This window comes from Pungitius pungitius, chromosome 2 (assembly GCF_949316345.1).
Source record: "Pungitius pungitius chromosome 2, fPunPun2.1, whole genome shotgun sequence".
NCBI lineage: Eukaryota > Metazoa > Chordata > Actinopteri > Perciformes > Gasterosteidae > Pungitius > Pungitius pungitius.
In genome coordinates, this window is record NC_084901.1 from 24,624,879 (window position 1) to 24,637,076 (window position 12,198).

At 38.8% G+C, this 12,198-nt stretch overlaps 1 long non-coding RNA gene across 1 annotated transcript; it reads left to right on the top strand.

Moving 5' to 3' along the window:
- Positions 1-5,273: 5,273 nt before the first annotated feature.
- LOC119210877 (uncharacterized) lies at positions 5,274-10,270 on the top strand. Its single transcript, XR_005119707.2, has 3 exons — positions 5,274-5,497; positions 6,459-6,642; positions 6,783-10,270. It is a non-coding gene; the product is annotated as an uncharacterized LOC119210877 (long non-coding RNA).
- The last annotated feature ends 1,928 nt before the right edge of the window (positions 10,271-12,198 follow it).

Here is a 12,198-nt window from a genome sequence, read left to right on the forward strand (position 1 = left end):
GACCCTGAGGCCCGGCCGCCGACCCGGCAGACCCCCCGAGACCCTGAGGCCCGGCCGCCGACCCGGCAGACCCCCCGAGACCCTGAGGCCCGGCCGCCGACCTGGCCGACCCGGCAGAACCCCCGAGACCCTGAGACCCGGCAGACCCCCAGAGCACCCCACGCCCGGCCGCCGCCCCGGCAGGCCGCCGGACCATAGCTGTCGGGTCCCCACCCTCCCGCCCCTTGTCTGATTTTCATGGTTCTGCCCCCCTTTTGGACCGTCTGGAATTCGGTCCTTGAGGGGGAGGTTCTGTCACGGTTTGGGTCTGCTCTGTCTTATTTTGTAGTTTTCATGTCTCTGGTGTTCCTGGGTAACTTCACTTCCTGCCTTGTCCTGTCTTCCCCTGTAATTGTCTGCCGTGCCTGATCGTTTCCACCTGTGTTCAATCACCTGCACCTCCCTTGTGTATTTAAGCCCTGTGAGTCTCTTGTCTGGTGTGGCGTCATTACATGTCAGCGTTCATGTGTCAAGTAAGTCAAGTCAAGTCTGTTTCGTGTTTTCAAGTCTTCAAGTCCAGGTCCCTGTTTTTGTCTGTTTTGTTTTCTCCTCCTTCCTCCCTTTTTTGGTTGGAGCGATTTTGATTTTGAGTTTTTGACAATTAAAGTCTTTTATTTTTCAACTCCGCATTTGAGTCCTCCCTCCTTGCCCTCGACCGCGTTCCCCCCCGTGACAAAGCTTCTATGAATTTGAAAAAATGCAGAACTAATAAAAGCTTAAATTACTTCTAAACATTGCTGAAAGAATATAAATAGTATAAGCTGAAATTAATTTTAAAGAATTGAAAAAAGCTGATATGAAAAAAACCAGAAATAATAAAAGTTGTAAATTATTATTATTTTTTTGTAGTAATTTAAGGTTTAGTACTAGTTGTACTAGTATTCGAAAGAGCAGTTTGTATTTTAACAAATAAGCTTCATTCTGTGCTTTATGGTTGAGGTACAGATAATCAGGCTTTTATTTTGAAATAATTGAATTAGGTGGGGGGGGGGTTGGGAGACAGAATGTTTTTCATTCAAACTAAATGGACTTGTACAGCGCTTTTCTAGTCTTCTGACCACTTAAAGTGCTTTAACACTACATGACATTCACCCATTCATACACATACACTAATGACAGGACCAACCATACACAGTGGCAACTGCCCATCAGTATCTAACATTCACACACTGTAGTCACAGCTAGAGGAGCAATGCTGGGATTAAGTGTCTTGCCCAAGGACACATTGACATGCAGGTTTGCCATGCCCGGGATCAAACTGCCAACCCTCTGATTGGAAGACGGCCGCACTCCCCACTCACCCACAGTCACCCTAAGCTAAGAAAACTAAGAAGTTATTAATTGATGGGTCTCATCAAACATTACAGTAAGATCTTCCTCCATGGGCGGTTGAAATACTAGTAGTACTACTAGAAGAACTAGAAATATTAGTAGTGGTTGTAGTACTATTTGAAAGAGCAATAAGTATTCATGAAACAGCTTTATCCTAAGCTTCATGGTTAAATTACAGATAATCGTTGCAGTTTTAATTTTGAAATTATGGTATTGGGTGAGGGGGTGTGGGGGGGATTGAGAGACAGAATATTTGTTATTCAAAATAAGAAATTGTTAATTGATAGGCCTCATCAAACATTACAGAATTCCCTCCATGGGGGGGTTGTTTTGAAATGATGGGATTGGGGGGGAGGAAAAGAGAGAACTGGAAAGAGGTAGGGAGGAAGAGGGTAAGGATAAGAGAAATGTCGAGAGAGATGTTGACAGAAAGCATAACTTTACTGATCAGCTGTTATGGTTTAGCTGTGTGAGACAGCGTGCAGCGCGCTTGTGTAAGTATCCACGGCAACAGAGCAGCTGGAGAGGGGGTTGGAGAGATGGAGAGGAGGAGAGGAGGTTCTCCTTCTCTCCAAGTTTTTGAAGTCTAAAATGAAGCCTGAAAAGTGAATATTGTGGCCATAAGGGCAAAGTGCCATTTTTTACCAGATTCTGACACTGCTGTCACTCTAGATTTCCGGAACATTCCAAAGCTCCCTACATTGAAAGCCATGTAAAACTCAGAGGACTGAAAAAGTAATGAAACATAATTATAGATATAGATATAGATAGATATAGATAGAACAAGCTGTTTTTTAAATAAAATTGTCAAGACTTGTGGTCAATAAAGTAATGACAATATTGTAAAACCACTGTAATTTTGAAACTATAATCAATAGAATAATACCAATGGACTGCAACGATTGTATTCAATGTAATCAACTGAAATGCATGGACGGAAAATACTTGATAGCACCACAACTGATATTGACTGAGAGACATTCGAAATCCGAGCTCCATTGAACTGAACACAGCTGAACATTGAACCTCAGCTGAGATGTTCATTTTTCTTATTTTAAATACTTCTGATTTTTAACTTTTCATTCAAAGATGTTTTCTGTCATTCCGGTGTTTCTTCATTTTTTGAAATACAACAACATGCATATTTTTTTGAGGTTGGCTGTAAAATCATCTATATGAACAATCTAATCGAGATAAGCAGTGGCTTGGTAAATTGGTTTCTGGTACAGAACAAGTGTCTGTTCTTCTTTTACTCTCATTTTATCCCGATCAAATGAACCCGGATGAACAAACAAGGTTTATCTTCTCCAATATCATAAGACATAGCGGAGCACTTAAATGGATAAATTTAAGTGCTCCGCTAAGAGGATTTGGAGTTTGGATTTTATTACAATTCATTAATATATTATGATTAGGTGGGTGGAAAGAAAGAAGACAAGAAGGAAAGGAGAAAAAGATGAAAAAAATAAAACAAAAATGAATAGAAAAGAAAAAGATACTAACTTTTCTCAGTGAGTAAGGGTAGCATGTTTAGCATTGGCTGTATACCTGTGATCATGTTCCATGTCACTCATTATCCCTCTCTCACTTAGACACACACACACACTCAATGTGTGTATGGCAATTATCTAGGCAGCTCACAGTGTTCGTATGTGTGTGTGATAGAGTGATGCCATTATCCCCCTCTGACACAAATCTCTTCGAGGGCAATTTCTAGAAATTATTTCAACAATGGAGTATGCCAAATGTCAGTATTCACTAATTATGTTTATGTTAATTGTTAATTAGTGTGCTAATGGAATGATCTTAATTAACAAAAGGTTTGTGGCTGGTGCTGGCAATGTTGCTGCAATAAAGGAGATGTAATTGCTGCTCAGTCCTTGATAAACATGGATTTATTGAGCATTTTAAGTACAGTGCTTGTTATTTTATCATATGATAGATGAATAGATAAATCATTAGGACATTACGTGTGTGTGTCTGTGTAATAGGACGAGCAGCAGACAGAGTTGACACCAGCAAGCTTAAACTATTTAAAGGCCGAGGCCAAGGGGAGTTAATGACCTCATGGTGGCCATGCTATTGCCACACAATAGTTAGGTTAACTATTGTTAATAGGTTAACTTTTTTATTTATTTAAGCACACTCATTCAGTTTAGACTGACCGAAGAAGGGGTTGACTGTGGATGCATAGCACCAATCACAGAACCATACCAAGGGTAGCAACACAGTTGTCATAGGCACAAGAATCCAAGCAAAACTGTTATATTAGACAAATACAATGAAATTGATACCTAATTCAATTAAAAACAAGCTAAAAACATACATGAACCTCTACCAGCTTTTTCCGGGGCCTTTATCATTTTCAAAAAGTTGTTAAATTTGGCATGGATATCTGGACTGTTAAAAAATGTCTCTATAGCGCCATCTAGAAATTTAAAAGACCACACAAGGCCAGTTCCCCCCCTACGATGTTCGATCAACTTGAAATTTTGGCACACATGTGGACATGCTTTACATAAAGATCAATCATGGCATGCAAATGCACCAAACTAGAAAAACACATTTTTGGCCAATTCTCCTAAACGCTGAGTCTGATTGTCACGAAACCTTCGGTGGATCATTCCTGGTTCACTGTGCCCTTGATTTATACGAATAGTGCTGATAGATTATTGTTTTGATAAGATATGGGCTAATTAACTTTGCAAGGGGTGTGGCTTAATTTGGCAAGATATATAACTTCCAAATGACTTGGCCTGCCCTCACCAAAAATATAGCTGTGTAAACATTGAACCCATGAACACACCGTAATTTTTCATAATTGTTTAAGATTAGGGGGCCCTGCATTTAATCATTAAAGATCTGCCCTTTTGGCACATTTTCATTATTTCTTAGAGTTGCAAAAGACCAAATTCCTCCCAGGGATTAAACCCGCTTCTTTTCAAATCCACGCAGTGTGCTCTTGAGACCATAGGCTCTAAAAGTTGCATTTTGCCGGAAGAAATATTAAACTATGTGCGTAGTAAGCTATTAAAAAAAACACCTTTTGGAAGATTTCGAAGGAAGTTGTGTCATGTATGGTAATTTGAGAGGCTTTTATTTTGGGATGGTACATCAGAATGTCCTGATTATCCCTAAGTGACATTGGGGATGTGTACTATCTTGGGGATGTGTACTATCTGTCTGAAGTGGAATGGTCATGAAAGTATTAATTGTTTCCTTTTAAACCTAATCTGAAAATGACCAAATGTAGTCTAGGAAACCATTCAGCTCATTCATTGTATTTTGAGAGGATTTTGGATCAAAAGTAAAAAATTGCCCTCATAGCACCCCCTGGAAGATTTTGACGAAGCGACGCCGGCACCCTGTTTGACCTACAAGTATGCAAATTTTTTAAGAAATGTATTACTGGGAGACTTTAAAAAGTCTCTGAGGACTATGCTCTAAAACAAACAGGAAGTCAGTTATAATTTTTCTAGTGTAAATATTCCCTGTATTTTTTTGCAGAGAGGCATGTACCCTATATAACGGACGTTTTGATCCCAGGTTATCAAGTGAGCCCCTAGCCCTAAGCATTGCTCCAAGTTTTACCCCTGGGGATCCCGTGATCGATTCCGATAGAAACATTGCAATTTTTTTTCTCTTCTCTTTTTAACGCGTGTCCGGCTAATCTAACGAACAAAGTGATTCGGTTTACTCTCCTTGCTGAGGTTATTGACTTAAATTTGTACACTTTAGAGCAGGGGTGTTAAACTCTTTTCAGGTCAGGGCCAGATACGGCTGCTGGGCACATACGAAGGCACCAACAGCTGACTGGGGGAGGTAGACGCGGGGCGCTGGCGGTAATCGCGAGTTTGACATATCTAACCTAGACAAATAACACAGACAGTTCAATATAATTACATGTATGGATTTAAATACACGTATTCTGCCACAGCGGAGCCACAGCCGTGCTCGTAGTCTCGCGTGAGTTTATGCTGTTATCACGAGAGTTCGCCAGTGGAGCCCGTGGCTGCGTTGAACAGCCACAGGTCGTATCGCCCGTCCGGATTTTTTTTTTACACTGCTAACTACACACCTATGCTTACATCCACACGGACTCAACCAAGTGGAAACTCTTTGGACAGTGAGTGATTACTTTTTCCTTGTGCGTTCTCCAGTCTTACCCACTTACCTAGCGGGGAGACTGTAAACATGCTAACAATGCCTCGTTGCTAACAGCTGTTTGAGGGACAACGGTACTACCTTGCTACGGAGTTAATTGTCAACATTAATGTGCCTGTCATGATATGAGGCCAGACGTGAGTCGTGTTCCACATTCAAGAGGGTTATTTATTTAGCACAGCCCAGAGCAACCTAAGCTATACGTTTACTTGAACAATAACAACAACTAGTCTTTTGTCCCTGTAAAGCTAACTACGGTAGCTTTACAGGGACAAAAGACACCTCTTCACGCTATTAACGCCACTTTGTTTACGTTTCCATGTCCCCTAAATAAGTTGGGCCGATTGAAATACTTTATTTACACACTGTGATGACACCGTCCTCGCAGCAGCTAACTATAACTAGTTAATTGTCTATAATCTGCACGCAGTGTGCGTCTTCAATGCTTTTCAATATGTTACATATATTTAGTTCCTTCACAATGAGCATGAATAAGATTAAATGATATGATTAATATGCCCCAAATTCGAATGAAATAATATATACACGTCAAGCTCTTTATAGAGGGGGAAACAACAAATGACTAAACTGTAAACAGTTAATATAAGAGAAAAAATATTTTAATCAAGATAAATGTTTTTCAAAATGTGTGATTAACTAGTTAATTGTCTATAATCTGTTGACAGCCCTATTCTGATAATACACGTTGGTGCTCAAATACTTTTAGATGCCCCGTGCAAAGTCATGCCACCAGTCTGAGGCCATCAATGGTAATGGCACATGGGACACGTGGCTTTCAACTCCAGCGAGGTGTCACGACCCCATCTCCCTGAGCATGTTTCCCTGTTGTCTGTCTTTTTCATGGTTGCCGAGCCAGAGAACCCCTTGAGAAACACTTACCTGTCTTTTGTCCTGTTTTCTAGTTCTGCACCTGGGAACCCGTCAACCTCGCCTGGCCACGGGGACGCCTCCACCCCACCACCTCACCTGGACTCGCCATTCTACACGTTTGGACTACTCCTGCACATTATCAATAAAGACTCATTCTCACCTGAACCCATCTGGTCTTGTCTGCGTTTGGGTTCCATCAGAAGGACGTGACACGAAGTGGGAATGGCATTTCTTTACATATTTTTTCTTCTGTTTGCATAATTGTAAAAGACTTCTTCCCGTGTTCTTACAACAGCATTCCATTACATATCGTGTAACTGTCGATGGATGTAATAATTGGCCTTTTTTTCTTCCAGCACACGGCACACGTTGGCGTCACCGTGGGCAATCATGGCAAAGACCCAAGTCGACTCGACCACAGCGGAAAATCCTTCCAGAGAAGAAGAAGTTATTTACTTCTACAATGAATGGAAGAGTTACAACTTCCAGATGACAGCTCTCCGCTTATCCTTCTGGGCAACTTGAACATCCGACAGAACTTATGTGACCTACTGCGTTTATTTTCTTCTTTAGCTCTGGTTTCAGTATTAATATTCCCTGTATTTTTGCAAGAGAGGCACCAATCCAATTTTAGTGACGTTTCAAATATGAAATTGTATTTGAGCAGATAGCTCATCTGCAGAGCGTTGGCCCCTGGTGCAGGAGATGAGGGTTTGATTCCTGACATGGCAATACTTTTTTTTTTACCTCTATTTAGGTTTTGTACTTTGTACATCGCCCCAACTTATTTAATAAGACTCCTCATTTGACTTAAAATGTGTTTAATGAATCCAGGATGTAATATTTGTTCAGTATGCAGGGGTAGTGATTTAATTTGTCATGTTTTACATATTGTTTTTTTTTACATGAGAATATGGTTTGGTACATGCTGAGTTAATGAATATACATTCTAAAGTGCAATGTCCATATGTGAATAAGAGTTGTATACGTTTATGATAGTCAATATGGTGTGGAAATATCCCTTATGTAGTTGGTCAATTGGAACTATATTAGGCAGTAATAACAGCTAAGGTAATTACAGGTGGATATTTCTGGGAATTAACCTTGATTGAGACTGCATCTATAAGATATACAGGTCAAGAAAAATGCACTGGATGTAAATTGTATATGTGTTGAATCAATTATACGGACGCAATCTGGAGAACGAGACAAGTGTTGCTGTGATTCTTGCGCTTCAGACTCTACCTTTATTTTACAGGAATACATCTTTTTGTTATTGTGGTCATCGTGCCCGAGACCCGTAACAATTAATCTGCAATCTCCATCAACTGTCTCTGCTACATTTCATTTTCTTTTTGCAGCTCTTTTGCAGCTCGGCAACAGCCTAGTGTTGGTGGATTCCGTTTATGAAACCACAGACTCAGGATTGAATACCAGCCCCGAGAGTGATTTATTTTGTCTCTTTAGTCTCTTTTTGACCCGCGAGTCCGGCTGACCGCAGAGATCAGTCTAGAGCTAGACTGAAAAAAGGGGGAAATGGGGGTTGTTCACTTTACAAATGAACAGTTCGTATACATAACACAATTCATTTATGTTCCTCCTCAGAACATATGTAAATCGTGTAGAATTCTTAATTTTTAAGTTTCAGTCATGTTATGAAGAAAGGAAGTTGTTATGTTTCGTCTGGAAACTCCGCCCATTAGGAGCAGGTTTTTGACGAAAACGTTGTGCGCCATTTTTTTTTAATCTGCCAGTATAACATCGAGCCGGAATTAGTCAATGTCAAAACTAGCTAACGTTACCACTTGCTAGCTAATGCACTAGCTACAACATTTGGAGAGCTCTCCACAAGGTAAAGGCAATTAAATATTGTAAAATGTCAGACAGAGTTAAAGGTTGTCCTGTTAGACGCATTGTTTTCACTGAGCAGAGGTTTTTAAGGCGCAGCAAAAACGAGCAACATGGATAGTCAATGGTAATGCTAATGTTGCTACTCGCTAGCGTTGGCTAACGTTATGCTAAAGATAGTCCTGTTAGACGCATTATTTTCGTCGAGCAGAGGTTTTTATAGACCAGTAAAAACGAGCAATCTAAGGTTAGCTGATGTTGCTACTCGCGTTATTCTAGCGAGGGCAACTTTCATCTTAAGTGTAACTAGGGTTGCCAACTCTCCCAACCCCAAATCATGGATCATCTAAATCAAGCTTAGTAAAAGGTAATTTTAAACTGCTTGGTTAAATCAGCATGGTGCAGGTGCCACTTATTTACATTATATAGACATTCCTCAAACATCCTCATCTCCATAGGTCCATGTATAGGAGGTGCATTACTCTGATTAGAGCAATTCTTACCATGTCCTTATTACTGATGTTAACTGTTTAATAATTATTTTCAACATTTTTTGTGTTGGAATTAAAACTTTGATACCCTTTGCTGCTGAGGTAAATAAAGGCCCAGGCCATTATTTGAGGAAAACTTATCAGTTAACACAGATACTCATTAAATAGTATGATGTTTTAAGGGCATGATAGATTTAAGGTTTTAAGTGTTTTTATTTTCTCTCATATGGCTCTTTTTGTGAATGTGCACTCTGCAGGCAGAAGACGAAGACCTGAACCAAGGAGCCATTGAGGAGACCACGCTGGGAATATGTGTTGGGAAACACACAGATGCCACTGATGGACCAGAGGACATTGGGATTGTCCTGGAGGGCCAGGTGGCACTGCATGAATTGGATAATGTTGCCTTAGCTGCTGCCATGTTGTTTGGCCTAATGTATGCCTTGAACCTCAACTACCCTCCTGAACTTAAGTACTCGTTCGAAGTGCTCCAGAAGGTTGTGATGGAGCTGGACGGCAACACACTGTCAAAGAAAGCCCAGGCTCTCAAAAACAGACTCAATCAGTGAACTGTTGCCATTTAATGGCAAGATGGATACAACAGTTTCGCCATCTTCTTTTGGAATATGGACCATTGCTGCTTTTTTCAGTAGGATTGTTGGAACCAGTCACCTGCATGTTCTGTGATGGGTGATGATCAGACAGCGTTACAGCACGCACAGTGCTTTTTTATAGCAAGTGTAGTGTATTTTTTTTGTTCTTTTTTCTCAGGGTCATGTGCCTTTTTCATTTAAGTGTCAGCATTTGTCAGATGTGTTGAATAGAGCTCCAACAGTTTACTCTAGCCATTACTCTTAATTGTATTACTTTATTTTCAAAACACTCGCAGTTAAAGGAGAAAATTCAGTTTTCAAGCACAAAATCTACATTTGCCTGGACAATAATGGTTCTTTCATGTGTCCTTTTATTTTGTTAAGAAATTGTACATGTAATAAATGTTTTTTGCACATATTTTGTGCTGCATAGTATTCTCTTGACGCTGGTTTGATGTAATTCAGAAGGTGTTTTAAGGACCAACAATGTTGCTTCAGGTTGTAGCGGTCATAAACGTTTACTACACACTCTTGATAACTTGCGTACCAAGTGTTTCTTGTGAAAGGAAAAGGTGCTTTGATCTAATATGAGATTTGTTTGTGAATGTGTGCATGTGTTTGTGAATACATTACACTGAACCTTTTATTTTTCTATGACAATACAGTTGTAAATGAAATGTTTTTGTTTTGCCTTATTTATTTTGAAAATGTTAAAGGAGTAAATCCTTTAGGTAAGATTAGTAGAAATCGCCATACAGAAATAATTTTAGCATGTAGAATTTATACAGAAAAGTATGCAGGATCTTCATGAGTAACTTGAGCAGGAAAAGTTAATTTAACAGAACAACATTGCATATACTTTACATAAAAATCTCATGTTGCTTCAATAGATGAGAATTGAATACACTTAAAAGGGACACTTTAAAGTAACACCAAAAAAATATGTTGGGTTATCAGAATAATTTAATATAATTAACATTAATGAAACACTTTGAATTTACATGAGAAAATCATGTTTGTTTTACAAATAAAAGTATATTAAATAGAAATTAATCATTTTGACTAAACATGAATATAATTTGTGCAACCAATGTAGATATTTTTTTAATGTAAATTCAACAGACTTTTTTTTAAACACAAATTTTATTGTACCAAATTTTAAATCCAATTCAATTCTACTCAAAAGTGTAAGGCAGCTTGATTTTTTTTTACAGTGTAGAAACATTTTACCTTACACGTCAGGGCCACAAACAAGCTTAATCTTCCAACATTGCTTTTTTAAATGTGTTTTAAATTGTGGTCAGTGTGTCTGCAGTGCTCCAAGACGCATGGCTCGGGCTTTACTATGAGTGTGTGGTGTTGGGGTCATAAACCGCAGAGTGGATACATTGTGTTGTAGAGATAAAAGATTCCAGTGGACAGATCAATAAGCTATATCAGCCTGCTGTTAAATTACTGATAACATTATTTGCTTTATTTGCTTTTTTTCTGCTGCACAAATACCACATTTTCTGCCTAAGGCTCTGATGATATACTTGACAGCTGTGCATGTGTACATTGTTGTCTCACAGGTTTTTCAGGTCTAGAAGTGTAAACGTCAGAGCATTAATTGCATTTTATTGCATTTATGTGTTGTTCAGTAACACAAATTATATTTCTTTATTTAGGCTGTATCTTCCTACCATCAGTGTTTCCATAGCAAATAGCACAGAATGTCATTCTTATGTTGAGTGCATTGCACATTCTCCATAGAGTTATAAATGATATCATTTTTAGAATGAATGATAATTGATATAGCATCCATTTACTGCTGCTGACTAATTATGTAGAAGTAGGTTAGGACCAGAGAAAAAACGGCAAATAAAATAGTCTGTATGTATGTATGTTTTTTATATATTTGGGTATTTATTTAGTTTTAGTTTTAATATTACTTTGAAAGTGCTTCTGCATGTTAATGTGGCTGCCTGGAATGTCTACCAACCTAGAAAACAAAAAAAGAAATGTGTTCATTTTTTTAAGGATTCCTATAATGAATTAATACTAATGAATGCAACTTTTTGGGATGTTTCAGGGATTTCCGGCATCATCCAATCAAGGGGGAGTCTCCACAATGGCCCTGGCCCTCCCTCCACCACATCTCCCCACCCCCAATCACATCCCCCTCAACACACCTAAGCGCTCAACTTTGTGCTTGCAAACCTGCTAGAAGCAAGAAGCAGAAACAATCCTCTGGACGAGCAAGCAATCTTTAGATATTACAATGAAACGGCGTGGGTTCTTTTTTTGTTTACCGCCTCTCATGTCCCTGGGTTAACCTCACTTCCTGCGCTGGTATATTTTCCCATTTGGTAGATTACATTGAATACAATCATAACTGTACATTGGGATTATTATATTGATTACAGTTTTTAAAATTACAGTGGTTTTACAAAATTTCCATTACTTTATTGAATACATATTTCCACAATCATGGTTGTATTTTGGTGTACACTAAATGCATTTTATTTATAGTTAATTTATGAACCTGGTTGTCAATTTATTTTTAATATCGTACATATACAACCCCAAAAAAGCCTCATGGATGATTCCTCATTCTATAAATGTATTGTGTAAATAAATTAGGGATGGGTATCATCTGTTTTTTTTCCGATACCGGTGGTAAACCGATACTTTAAAATCAATACCGGACAAAACAATTATTGACGACAAAAAGTTTTTTTTTTATTGCGATGGCAAATGTTTTTGTTCCGTAGATATAAATAAATATATACGTATATATATATATGTATATATGACGTGATGTAACAGATGGAAGTGTGTATATTAGTTTATTGGAATTT